Consider the following 13136-nt stretch of genomic DNA (forward strand, 5'->3'; position numbering starts at 1 on the left):
TTGTCAGCAATGTATTTATTTTTTTGCCTGAAGATAAATCTCACTGATGGACAGCACTTCTCTCCAGCCAGTTCTGCTGAAACAGGACCTATTTGGGTAAAGGGAACAAGGTCATTATATTTGACAAGAGAAAGGAGCTAGTTAGTGTCAACCTAAAGCAGAGATTGTGGCCAGACACAGAAACTTTTCATCTGTATTTTACTAAAAAAACATTGTCTGAGGAGGCTGGGACGTTTTAAGACTTCAGGATGGATGACAGGTCAGTTCTTGCTCTATTACTGACTGGCATAGCAATCGGAACCTTTACTTCCTGAGATGCGAGTCTGGCCTTGTCCATGTCACAGCTAGCTGCACTAGAGCCATGTTCCTGCCACTCCAAGAACTCATCCTTTCCATATGCATGGTATAAGTGTCCATTTGCCAGTGAGACAAGGAGTTTGTGAGAGAGCTCAGGAGCACAAGCAAATCCCCAGTTACCTGGAAGCAACCATTTCACTAATGCTTGAGCTACCTAGTATCTACTGATCAACCAGGAGCATATTAGAAACAGACATGCAACTCCAGGTCAGTGCCTGCAGCTTGCAACATCCTCAAGTTAATGGAGACTTTGGTGACTAATGTGAAAGCTACTGCCTGGACACACAACATACAGCCCTATGCCAGTGTAATTTTACTTGAATTTGGTGCAGAATTACTCCAGGGAAAACCAGGACAGACTCATCCCAGTGTAAGCCCTGTGCACCTACTAGCAAGCAAGTATTACCTGCTCTTCTACCACCTAGTGGCAAGGCACTACCTGCAAGCAGGCAGCCCAAATTACTTGTCTACTCCAGATCCTTGAATAACTTATGCTTGCACAAAAGTCACTAGGAAAATCACACCACACAAACATCTTATGTGCCCAAGTGCTAATAGATATGATCTAGATACAGCAAGTAAGGCTTACATTGATAACTCCTGGATCCGGCCATTCTCCAGAGTACTAAATGCTTATTTCTACTTTCTATTTCTAGTCTGGCTCTTCATTTCATTTTCCTGAAGCCTGGCAGCTGCAGCTATTTCCTAGTAAGCTATGCCCCCTCAACTGAATAAGCCCTGATGTTGTGTCCAAAGTGGGACATTAGAATCCATATAATACAGCAAGTGCAGAAAACTTTGTACAGGAAGATCCTGTCCAGTTCCTACACATTCAGTGTGAATTATTCAGCATCCCTTAGAACCAAATGTTTCTCCCTACCCAACATACCTGCTTCCAAGCCCACATGAGTTCCAGTTCCATTACTTTCAAATCCACTGTTCAATGCATGGCAGCTCAGGGCATCATGCAGCTATTCCACAGGCCATCAGCAAACACACCACATGCCTTCCAAACCCTGTCAGAAAATTTGAACACTGAATGCGAGTTGCTAGAGGAATGCAGATCATTATTAGTCATTTGGAAATACTTTGCAGTTAACATTTCAGGCAGCCATCTCAAAAGTGTTTAAAGCTGTAAGAATGAGGAGAGGAAAATTCATAAAGGGTGTTGAGCACAACTGACTTGCCCAAAATTGAGCAGCAACTGGTGTCAGAGTCCAAAACAGAACTTAAATCTCTAAGGCCCAGTCTCTTTCTGTCAGTCACTAATGCTCCTGGATGGGAAGCAAAGCAATCCCTCATGAGGAGTATGGATGAAAAGGCAGGGCACTGTTTTTACTCCAGTGGGACAGCAGTAGAGCACACAGAATAATGGCTTTGTTTACCACTATGACTGATGTGGAAAAATTTTGTCCCTGATTTATGAGCCTCAGAGATATTCATTTCTCCCTCACAGCTGAGTTTTCAGACAGGGATAACAGCACATCATTGGCTCAGACTTGCAGGGACAAAAAGCAGACTGGAAAATGTAGAGTTCGGAAACCTTTAAAAACACACCAGATCACAGCCTGCTGAGAAGCAGGATTAAACCTGCCCAGGAAGCCAGCATTGATCACTATCTTCCTGACGAACGTGTTCAGCGTCTATGCACTCTGGGCAGCAAGAGCAGGTTACATTTCTACTTAGGTTTTCCACAAGCCACGCATTACTCTAGCAATTTGCTATCTGCTTGCAATCAAAGCAATCACCATGGGCTTGCAAGAGGTAGCTTCTATAGTTCAAGATAAATGTCTTAGAAGGAAGAGCTGCACCCTGTGAACACCAAGCAGAAGCCATGTATTAGACAGTCATCACACAAGTTCTTTTAAGAGAAAAAAATTCCCACTCTGCAAACCCAGTTCAGATAGAGTAAAGCATGAAATGCAGAGCCCCAGTATTAGAAACCCAGAAAGGAAGGTTTCAGATGGCCAATTTTGGATTACAACTCAGACCTTAGGATGGCACAAAGCCAAAAGGCACCTTCTTATCAGCACTCACTTTTCAATCTATAGTCAAGATTTCCTGATAAATCCTTGCTTAAAGGCACCAATGTAGATGACAGTTTGTTACCCACTGTTATTAAAAAGTGTGCCCTCCCTGTCTTTTGGCAGCTACAGGGAGGGAGTAGGCATATTACTTGAAGCAACTTAGAATCTCACTTCAACTCATTTTAAGCAGATACCACTCTTCAGTGTTATATAGAGCCTTTTCCTCCATCAGCTCCCTCCCCACACCTAGGAAGAATCCGACACTGCTTTCTGTAATACCGCTGAGGATCTTTTTATCAACTGCATTTGGGCACGTGGAAAATATAATCACTGCACCTCCAAAAGCAGCTATTATTTAGCTTCTCTATTCCCTTTTGAGTCACCACCTGGCATCTGTGAGTGACACTTCCCTGCTCCCCACCAGCCAAAGGCATGTTTCTGAGCATCTCTGGGTGAGTAAACAGACCAATTATTCTTTCAATAGGCCTATTTCTGTGGCAAGGGCGCTTCCGGGCCCTTAAGCTGCATCAAATGTCTCCATTATGGAGTGTTATCTAATCCCTCCTTGCTCCATTCTCCCCCACTCACCTTTGACCGTGTCAACAACCAAACGCCCTGCCCAGCAGAGACAGATTTAGATTCCCATTCAACCTTTGGCCCTCGAAAGCAAAGGGTTCTGCACTCAGGTGTCTGCTGCAACAATACAGCAGCACGTGACTGGTACCCAGTGGAAAAACCAATTAATTCCATTAATCAAATGATTGGGCTTTTCTCCCTGCTCCTATCAGCCTCCAGAGATCATGGCAGTGTCACCCAACACCACTGTACAATGAAACAGCCTTGCTTCCTTATCTCAGGGACAATGAAAGGGAACCAGCCAGTCGTGTGACTGTACAAGGCAGATGCTACAATGCCTCACCACTGCACAGCGGATGCAGAGCAACAGTGGCTCATCACAGATCTCCTCAGATCCAGACCCTCGGGAAACTGGATGACAGCATCCTTGGCTCCAAGTCCCCCATTCTTCTTTGTGAAGATGTGCTGCGCTCTGGGAATCTGTGAAGAGGCCAGAGGGTTAGTCATTTAAAAATCAGGTGGTTATTTAAAATCATTTAAAAACTGGTAGTGCTGAGCCTCAGAGTTACAACTCCACAAAATGAAAATACTTTTTTCAGACAGGGATAACTTCATATCATCACCAGCTCAGCTTTCACAGCCCAAGACCCCTCACGGGGGTTCACTGCGTGCTCTGCCCTGGGTGACAACGACATCTGGTGGAGACAAGTGCCCATTTTCAGGTTGGCCATTTCAGTGAGAGGTCAGATTGTGCAAAGGGATACCAACGAACCACGTCAAGCCAAGCCATGCCACTAGCAGACAGTTTTTGCCACCCGGATCTTCAGTCAGCATCGCCACTCATTACAACGCTCAACATGACGGCAGAAAAATCCCTTTTCCTTCTTGTCCTCGCCCGTCGTCTAGCCGCGCAGCACGTGGCACCACAGCGTACTTTACAGTCAGTTATCGCTGGGCCCACGGCGAGACGGGGAGAGAGTGCCAATCTCTGGGCAGCCACGGGAGAGACGCACCCCACGGGGCAAATGCGGACAACTCAGGGACCCTACGGACAGCCGGGCTTTGCGTCGTCCCCTCACAGCATCCCAGGGCGCTCGCCCTATGCCAGTGCCCACCCGGGACTCCCACGTGGGTACAGCCCTCTCCTTGGCAGGCGCTGTTATAAGGACCGCCCGACCAGAGCCACTTCCGATGCCCAGCGAGGCCGCCCAGCAGCCTTCAGGGGACCCCCTAGGCCTAGGCCCAGCCCCGCCTGGGACGTGCACCGGGGTCACGCACGGGTCAGCTAAGCGGGGTGAGGGGCACCTTACCCCGCAGAAAGGACTGGGCGGCCGCCATACCCCACCAGAGCCACCCGCCCCCGCCGGCCGGGCGCCCCGCCGCGAGCCGCGCCCTCCTAGCACGCGCCGGCCCCGAGGATGGCGCCGGATCCCGCCCGGCCCGAGCGCTCACCGCCAGCGCCGCCGCCACCGCCGGCCCCGAGCGCAGAGGAGGTGGGGTCTGCGGGGAACCCAGGCCTATCCCGCGCACGTCTCGCTCCAGCTCTCGCGAGGTTTGCGGGGGTTCTGGGAAAGCGAGTTCTTGCCGCGTGGGCTGGGCTGGAGGGGGAAGGGCGGTGCGGGCTGACTGAGGGCCTCAGCCAGGTGCCTCAGGGTCCTCGCGGCCCATGAGCTCCTGCTTGGTATCAGTGATCCTCAACAGGGGGTTGCAAGCCCCCCGGATGGTTGCAGTCCCTTCATGGCACCCAGGCTTCATGATTCACTGGCCCAGAGATTTCACATAGAACCCACAGCCTGGCCTGGGTGGCCTTTTCGCCAGAAAGATGGCTGTATTTTTTTCTCTCCATAGTCAAAAAAAATGAGGGAGAGCTTAAGAGGCAGCATTTTCGGAGAGAATCCTTCCGTTCGCGGGCGGTCTGTGCCGCGGCTGCTCAATAGGGCTTGAGGTGACCTAAGAGCCAACAGACCAGCCCCCAGGACGGAGCCGCCGGTCTTTTCCTCCTTCCGCTCTCTCTTCTCTGCTTCGAGGGCCAGGAGCTTTACCCCGAGATGGATGAGGTGGCACCATTGGAGTCCTTCCAACTTGTGATGCCAAGGGGTGTCTTGAGTCTAACAAGGTTGAGACCTGTAGCTGTGCAGGTTATGACGAGAGGTAAGAGGCACACGTCACAGGGGGAAAGAAAGTCCCTGTTTGGTTTGATACAGGTGCTTATTCAGTGCTTATGCTGTAGAGCTGATGTGAGGGGTCACCAACGTAGTGCCCAAAACCATGGAGGGGCGTGAACTGGGCAGTAGGCTGATAACAGAAGACAGGGTAGAGTTGTGCTTTATAGACTCAATGGAAGATTCATAAGCTTTCCTTAAAAGCAGCTCTTCTGTCATTGGATGCTATGAAGAGACATCATCCACTGTGCATGTGGAAAGAGGGAGAGACCACTTCATGTCGAACACTGGTTCTGATCACAGCATTCACATCGTTTGTTCCCTCATCAGGGAAATAATTGTCATTACTAATGATGTGACACCCGTTGTTCAGGTCCGGTGGTTTGCAGCTAGCATTGTACAGCTGGGATCTAAAAATCACAGCTTAAAGACTTTATAAGTGTTTAGGATTTTTGAGGGGGGGAGCGTTCACAAACTATAGCTGTGAGCCCAGGATAGGTTTGATTTCAGTAAGTCCCTGCTCAACTGCACCCAGTTGAAATCAGAGCGGGACACTAGAGCCCAAGGCAATCAACTACACCATTATCATGCTGTTTAGTAATGGTGTTTAGTCATTCTTTACATACATGGTGTACTGGTAATAAACAAAATAGATGGTATTTGTCATTTCCACAGAGTTCTGTATCTTCAAAAGGCAGTCTAAGCATGAGTTAATAAATTATGGCTATGTATTAAGTAAGTAATTAGCAGGGGATTGGGGATTAATGGGAGATTAGTTAGTAAATGTGTGTACAGTGCTTTGAGTATATAATGAATTCTGCAAGTGTTCTGATTATCATTTGTTATTAGAAGATGCTGCAGGAGCCATGGAGCATTACCCAACCCCTGAACTGTAACAGACTTCAAAGACCCCAAAAGTGCACATCTCCAAATGAAACAGATGGACTCAACAAGCATAAAGACCTCCTGCCCCTCCCCTGCTGGATTTGATCTGCTCATTTGCTTCTAATGAGAAACAGGCAATACAAAACCCTAATGGCCGAAAGTTAAAAATGAGACACCCACAGGTTAGAAATGAGATAGTGAAAGTGATTAACAAGAGAACTAGATACTGTGAATTCTCCATCTTTTGATGCCTTCAAACCAAGGAGGGAGATCTTTAAGTTATGTATTATTCACAAGTTTTCGGGATCAATACAGAAGTATGTGGGTAGACAAGGTTCTTCGGGTGAATCTGATATCTTTTATTAGACCAACTTAAATAGTTGGAAAAAAAATTTTTTGGCAAGCTTTCAGATTTAAAAACTCTTCGTCAGGCTGAGGAGGTCTCTGCAGTTGGGCTGTGTTCTCTTCCTGGATGGGAGTATGTAGGTGACATTCTATGGCCGGCATTACACAGAAGGCCAAACTTGATGATCTGAAAATCCTTTCTTGTCATATTTTCTCTGAAAATAATGAATATGGCTCCTACAGTTACCATGTGTTTTCTCAGAAGTGGCTAGGAAGCTTGTATGTATTGGCTGGTGTAAACTGGTAGTGATGCTCGGTAACGCTGTACTTTCATATTCATTATGGTGATGGCAACAGTGCTGCAAAGACACCTCTGACTCTGGATGCACTCACCATGGGGGAGCTGATGTTCCCATGTTCTTGAGTACAATGCGAGTAGGGATAGTCTTCAGCCAGCTTACCCAAGTGCTGTCTGGGTTCCCAGGAGGAGGCAGGATGGCTTGTTTGTTTGTTTAGCCCTGGGTCTCTCTGCCCTTGCTCTATTTTAGAATCTAACTTTCCAAAGCATGTAACTAACCTGAGCCTAGGACTCTCTGCTCTCCAACAAGGCCAAGCTTAATCTTTTAAAAGCCTCAAACAAAGCAAACAGAAACCAATTAGCCGCTTCATTTTCTGCTCCCAGTCAAGAGAGTGGGTGTGGGTGAGGAATCAAGGAATCTGCTGGGGCTCTTTTGCAGTGACTATACTGGAATAGACCAACTGCTACTGACCGCTTGGAAGAGCAACAGAGACAATAACTGGTGTCCACCTTATCACATGCAGAAGTCCCTGGTGCAGGAGGCACTGTAGGGTCAGGCAAGTTGAGCCTAAGCCCTGGCGAGTCTGTCACACTGTTAATAGTCCTGGGTCCCTGGAGCGTAAACCGATACCCATCTGTTCCTGACCAGACCTTGCAGCCATCTAGGGATGATTGTGACCCAAGGGCATAGTTCTTAAAATGCTGTCCTGAGGGGCTGAAAACCTATCAGTAAGCCTAATCATAACAGTGGGCAGGTCAGATGTTCTTCTCAGACCTATGGTACATTGTCTATAGTAGAGGTATATATAATATTTATTGGCAGAACCAAGCTAATTACCATGAACAAGCCTCTGTGAAAAGGCCTTTTTCTACTATGGGCAACAATGGCAACCCCTCAAACTGCCACCAACCCAACCATCTAAACAAAAACCCTTAGAAAAGCAACTTTTATAAGCCCCAATAAAATAATAGGTTTGAAAATAGGTTAAAAATAAACCAAATAGGTTGAAAAAAAGACCCATTAAAACTCTACTCCATGCAGCGGAGCCAGAGTCTCCACAAAATTCATTTAAGACTTTGCTACGAGCATTGATTGTGCGTGGAAGAAGCTCAGCTATTACTATGGTGGACAGCCACAGAAAAGGATAGACAGGCCGACCTTGCAAAGGAATATATGTACAGTATTTAGCTAACTAGCAAGTAAGCAAGCCAACACAGTAAATACAAATCCCAGAACAGTCTGTGATAAACATAGCACAGCTATGGTTATTTAAGGTCACACAATCACAGTGAATCAGAAAATGTTCCAGGGTTTATTTTATAAGAATAACAAAGTCTCTGCAGCATAAGAGCTGACTCCCACCTCTCTCAGCTTTTAAATCTGTGTTGGCCAGCAGAGAGAATTATTTTTTTGGTGAGCAAGGGACTGTGTAGATGAGCCAAAGGAAAATGAACAAGGTTCCCCTGGGCACATCACACATACATAATATATATATATATTGCTTCTCTACAAAGTGTCGTGTCTATGGGAATCTTGGTTTTCTTATATTCAGGGTTTTACTTCTGAAACTTAGTTCACCTGTAGGGGGCGAGCACGTTAAACAAATCTTTAGGGGAAAACTTTGCTTTAGAATTACAAGGTATGTAAAAGTCTCATAAAATTGAATAAAAAATTATAACCTTTATATTGGCAGTAAAACCCATCCTGCAGAGCTGAATGGTGACTGATATCTCTTTAAAAATGCCATGTTTCACGGGAAGGTAAAAGACCTTCTCCCGCACAAAGGACAGTCATGGATTAAATAATTATGGATTCCCCTGCAGTCTTCATCAGTTAATGGTGGCTTATGTCCTTGCACATGAGAATTTATATCCCTTTTACATTTCTGTCCTGCCTCCTTCAACAGTAAAAGCTGTTATCTTCCATGTAAATGTTTAATCCTTTTTTGAATGCTAATAAGCTCTCAATCTTTGTAAGGTCTTGTGCAAATGAGTCCTTCAGGTTAAGTGCATGCTGTGTAAAAATGAGAATGACACCATTTCACATAATAAGCCCTGGGTCTTCCTAGATCAGTCAGACAAATAAACAGCAGTCATTACTGTTTACTGAGCTGTCTGAGCTTCACCAGGGAAGTGCAATATTTTTGTGGTACTGATTATCTCCAAATCATGGTGGTGGGCAAAGGGAAGGAAGGAAGGTGGCAACACTTCCACAGACTACAGTAGGGGTCCGATTCCATCCCAGAAGGGAGAACTGGAGAGCAAGGTCACCTTTCCAGTACTCCCACTGGATTCTGCTTTTGCCTGTTCTTATGCATTACAAGCCTTTCCACATGGGGAGCTCTGCATGCTTAACTAAATGCTAGCAATTGAATTTCTTTTCTTCTCAGTGCCCTGCCTGCTACAGTCTCATCCAGCAGCAAACGCCAGCGTGAAGGAAGACTCAGAGAAGCAGAGCATGTTTTGGATTTGAGACCTCCCACTGTGGTTATCAGCTTAAACATATGGCCGGGAAAGAAAAGAGTATTTGAACTTATTCAGAAGAGAAGTCCCCCATTGCTAGATGTTCCCTGCGGGCAGCAATCTACCACACAGCCTAGGTCTGTAAAGCACAGGGGGGGAGCAACATTTGCAGAGTTGCTGAAGAGACGGCAGGTTTAGTTTGTTACATCTGTTCTTTGTGTTCTTCTATTTCAGCTGCCACTGCACTGCACACAGGACAGAGAGCTGCGAGGGATGGTCTGGGCCACTGGTATTATTATAACCACAAATGGTTTTATTCTGTACGCACTACTACTTATGGGGGGAGGGTGGGACACAGCGTGGGGTTGCTGTTTAGAAACCTGCTTGCACCCCATCATTCCCCACCTAGCTCTTGCCATGAGCCAGATCTGCTCTCTGAATCCATGCCCAACCCAGTGTCCTTCTGCTACTGCTGAAGCTGTGGTGGTTTAGTGCACCCCTGCGGTTGCCAAAATCCAGTTTCCAGACACTGGTATCCAGCTGGACTCTGGACAAACACCCCTGGTTCTGAGACTGTCCAGGTGAAAACCAGATGGATGCCAACTGATTGAGAACTAATAGTTCAAGGAGAAGAGACCTTTATGTTATCTAGTCATACTGTGGAAAGCAAAAGCACAACCTGGGGTACTTCAGCCAAAATTGTGGTGTTTCCAGTGATTCAAAACCAAACCAGGTGGTACAGAGAACTAAGGCCCCCTAAAGTAGAGAACAGTGGACAGAATTTATTTCTACCTGGACAAGCTTCAGGTACATTGTTGCAGAGCTCTCAGGTGCCCCGCAACTGAGAGCAGAAAGGGCTCGGGAGAGACCCCTAGTGGGGGGAAGGGAGAAGCGCAACTGCTAGTCACCAGGACTGTGCAGGTGCTGGTTGCCCTAGCAACCGGGGAAAACCTAGAGCCATGAAGGGGCGGAGCTTAGCCCTTCTTAAGCCCAGGCAGAAGGCCAGGAGGGCAGTTCCCTTCTGGCAGCCAGAGAAGCAGGAGCTCTGCAGTAGCTGAGTTGAGCAGACCGACCGATCGAGTAGCTGCATCATGTTGCAGGGTAGAAAGAACCCTGGCTGGGAGGCTTGGCAGGAGAGACAGGTGGGACTGGATTGTATGTTATAGCCAGCGGGCTTGTTGTTGTGTTAGAGCCGATTGGCTTATGGTTCTGTTTAGTTATGGTTAACCGGAGGACCGGGTGAGGCTACAAGGGGTTGGAGGAGGCCTCAGGGGAGCCCCATGATAGCAGGGGTCTCCTGGTCTGAAGGGGGCGCAGCTTTGTGTAGGGGCACATTGGCCCAGTTAGGCTGCCGCGGAGTAAAAAGGGGGCAGCAAGGAGCCTGGAGTCAGGAGGACGAGAGGCCCTGTAGCTGAAGGGGACAGTGAGGAGCCTCAGAGCCAGGGGGCAGCAAGAAGCCCCAAGGTAGGGGGCGGCAAGGAGCCCGAGAGTGAGGAGCGGCAGCAAGGAGCCCCGAGAATGAAAGAAGGGCCGAGACTTAGGAACATGGCCCAGGTTAGGTCATGCCAACAACATCCGTGAGGTGTGGGCTGTGGTGTAGGGGAGGAAAAGGAGCCGCAGACGGCGCCCCCTGTCATCGGGGCATATATAAACGGGCAGCCTCCTGCTGATTCAGATCATCTATCAATCACAAGAAAGATCAAGGCATGGCAGGCGAGAGTAAGCAGGCGGTTGGCCCATTACAGGAGGGCGGAGCCCCATGCCCAGAGAGACTCTGAAAGTAAGACTCCTGCTACATACATCCTTAGATCCACCCCTCCTCTCCAGGTCCTTTAAGCCCAGGTTACACTTTAGACACAAACAAACTCATTGCTGGATTGAGGCCTAAGCAAGGGCCAAACTAAAAACTGGGTGCCTTGACTGATGGGCATACTATTTGAAAGTGCCTATGCTAGAGCTTCCAGATACACATTGATTCTTCCTGAGTGTGTTGAGGTGCCTGAGTTCAGAGCCTGAGTGTGGATCCTCTACTTAAGGGAACAGAAACTGATCTCTTGCTTCATTTCATGTCAAATGGCAGAAGAAACAAATGAATCATCCTCCCACGCTGTTATTTTGCCAACTTCCTCCCAACTTTGTCTCTACCCAGGAGTTTTCACCTCTTCCCCCCAGCTAAGCTTCGGGGGGGACTGCCCATGACTGACACTGAATGGAGTCTTCTGGGTGTATATTTTAGGGTGTATCAAGGCCATAGAGGCACTGAAAGAAAAAATGAGGCACTTGTCTTCAGCCTCAGGTGCAAGGTTCTGGTCAACCACTCCAGCATTTTATATAGTGAATAGGCTGTATTAGTCCTTTGAAGGGGTAAATTACAACATAGGTCCATCAGATACATCATTCCTGTTATTATACATAGGTACATAAATGCTGGGAACAGTCAGATACACTTATTGGACAATAGGGATTCAAGTGATCAATAAGCAAATGACTTAAAAACTCCTTCCTTGTAGATGAAAAAATTCCTTCACAGATAGATACATGTGCGCATAGAGTATGCGCCAGCTTTTATCTTAGTATTTTTCATAACAGCATATTTTATATTCTTACCCATCAACAGTTTATTATTTCACCAAGGATCACAGTAGAGTATAATCACAACTGTTCATCCATCAAGTTTAGATGCAATATTTTAGGCATGTACTGAGCATACAAATGCATTCTCATAACAATTGTCATAAACAGGATTGAGGTCAAGTAGGTATACAAATTGCCAAGATTTCTTATCGCATTTACTTAAAATTCTTCAGTGCTGCTAACACATTTATCTCACCTCCAAAAGCTCCTTGAGGAATAAGAATGTAATTGTCTTAAGACACTTTTAGGAAAAGGGTCTTTGGCATTTGAATTGTTTGATGTGAAAGGGATATGAAGATATCAAGAGCAATTGCAGGTCGCTGCAGCGAATTTACTTGCTCTTACAAAGCAATAACGTGTAGATGGCAATATTTACTAAAAACCCAAAAATGGGAGCTTGAGGTCTCATTGAGAAGTGGAGACTCAGCAAAAGATTTTTTTTAATATATATATGAACAGAAGAAGAAATGCGGTCCCTGAAATTATACTCCTGTACTGCTTTTGGTCAGCCCTGATAACATCAAAGGAAGGAGAGTTTGTCTATGGGGCTGGTGGTACTTCTCAGCTTTGCAACATCCTCGGTGGGTTCAACAACCCTGAGATGCACACAGTAGCCTCTGATTTATTTATCTGGTGTCAGGATGCCTCAGGCCCCTATAACCTTTTCTTTTCTACTGGATGCTCGAATGACCTTTTATTAGCCTTTTATTTTCTACTTGAATACCTAGTTTCCAGCCCTCGATTTTTCTGTGGCTTCCAAAGATATCCAACAGGAACAACCAATATGTCCAACCCTTTTCTCAGTTGGAGAGGGTTTATGTTTCATTCAGGGTATGGGCAGATTTAACATTTGCAATGCTTTGGTGCTTTAAACCTGCTATAAAACATGACGGGAGAGATGATGCCTGGTGCTATAACACTATAGATGTACAGTGTGCAAAATGACTGAATGAAGCAGGAACAGCTGTGAAGCAGTTAAGATCATGTTTACTCTTCCCATTATTTAAAAGATGGCCTTTCTGTAGTGGCCAAGACTATCAATAGAATTGATCCCCTGTTATCCAATTTCTTTTACTGTTTCTAAGTTAGACTCTTGCAAGGAAACTGTATCTTTTAGTATTCTCATTCCTTCTTGTGCCTGAAAACTCTTATCACTTCTGGAAAAAAAGAATCATTATAGAAAAGAAACAACAAAATAACTTATCCTTCTTCTAAGTTTAGTAGGACTAGTCTGTACATTCTTGGCTATAGCTAATATCTCGTGTTTCACATCTGCCAGGGTTTATAATCAAATATGAGACATTATAATGAAGGAACAAGACAGGTTACTTCTATATAGCAAGGGGGATATCTGATTCCTAAGGCAGACATATGGATGGACTGCTTCTA

General features: G+C 46.2%; 2 long non-coding RNA genes and 1 other non-coding gene across 6 annotated transcripts in view; 1 reads left to right on the top strand and 2 right to left on the bottom strand.

Moving 5' to 3' along the window:
- On the bottom strand, window positions 1–4506 carry LOC149858889 (uncharacterized). The gene is made up of 4 exons (XR_016443804.1): window positions 4413–4506; window positions 3304–3440; window positions 1247–1373; window positions 1–88 (listed from the first exon to the last, which is right to left on the bottom strand). It is a non-coding gene; the product is annotated as an uncharacterized LOC149858889 (long non-coding RNA).
- On the bottom strand, window positions 3513–3591 carry LOC149858890 (small nucleolar RNA R38). The gene has a single exon (XR_016444050.1). It is a non-coding gene; the product is annotated as a small nucleolar RNA R38 (small nucleolar RNA).
- The window catches only part of LOC149858891 (uncharacterized), a 27489-nt gene continuing 18767 nt past the window's right edge, over window positions 4415–13136 (top strand). Inside the window, exons 1-5 of one of the 4 annotated variants that reach the window (XR_016443806.1) lie at window positions 4415–4512; window positions 4809–5111; window positions 5972–6189; window positions 9041–9250; window positions 9348–9402. This is a non-coding gene — a long non-coding RNA (uncharacterized LOC149858891). Of the gene's footprint in view, window positions 5112–5971; window positions 6286–9040; window positions 9251–9347; window positions 9434–13136 lie in introns of all 4 variants that reach the window. The other 3 variants (XR_016443807.1, XR_016443808.1, XR_016443805.1) reach the window with 3 other exon arrangements.

Source organism: Crocodylus siamensis, chromosome 8 (genome assembly GCF_052110815.1).
Source record: "Crocodylus siamensis isolate JL-2025a chromosome 8, ASM5211081v1, whole genome shotgun sequence".
Lineage (NCBI taxonomy): Eukaryota > Metazoa > Chordata > Crocodylia > Crocodylidae > Crocodylus > Crocodylus siamensis.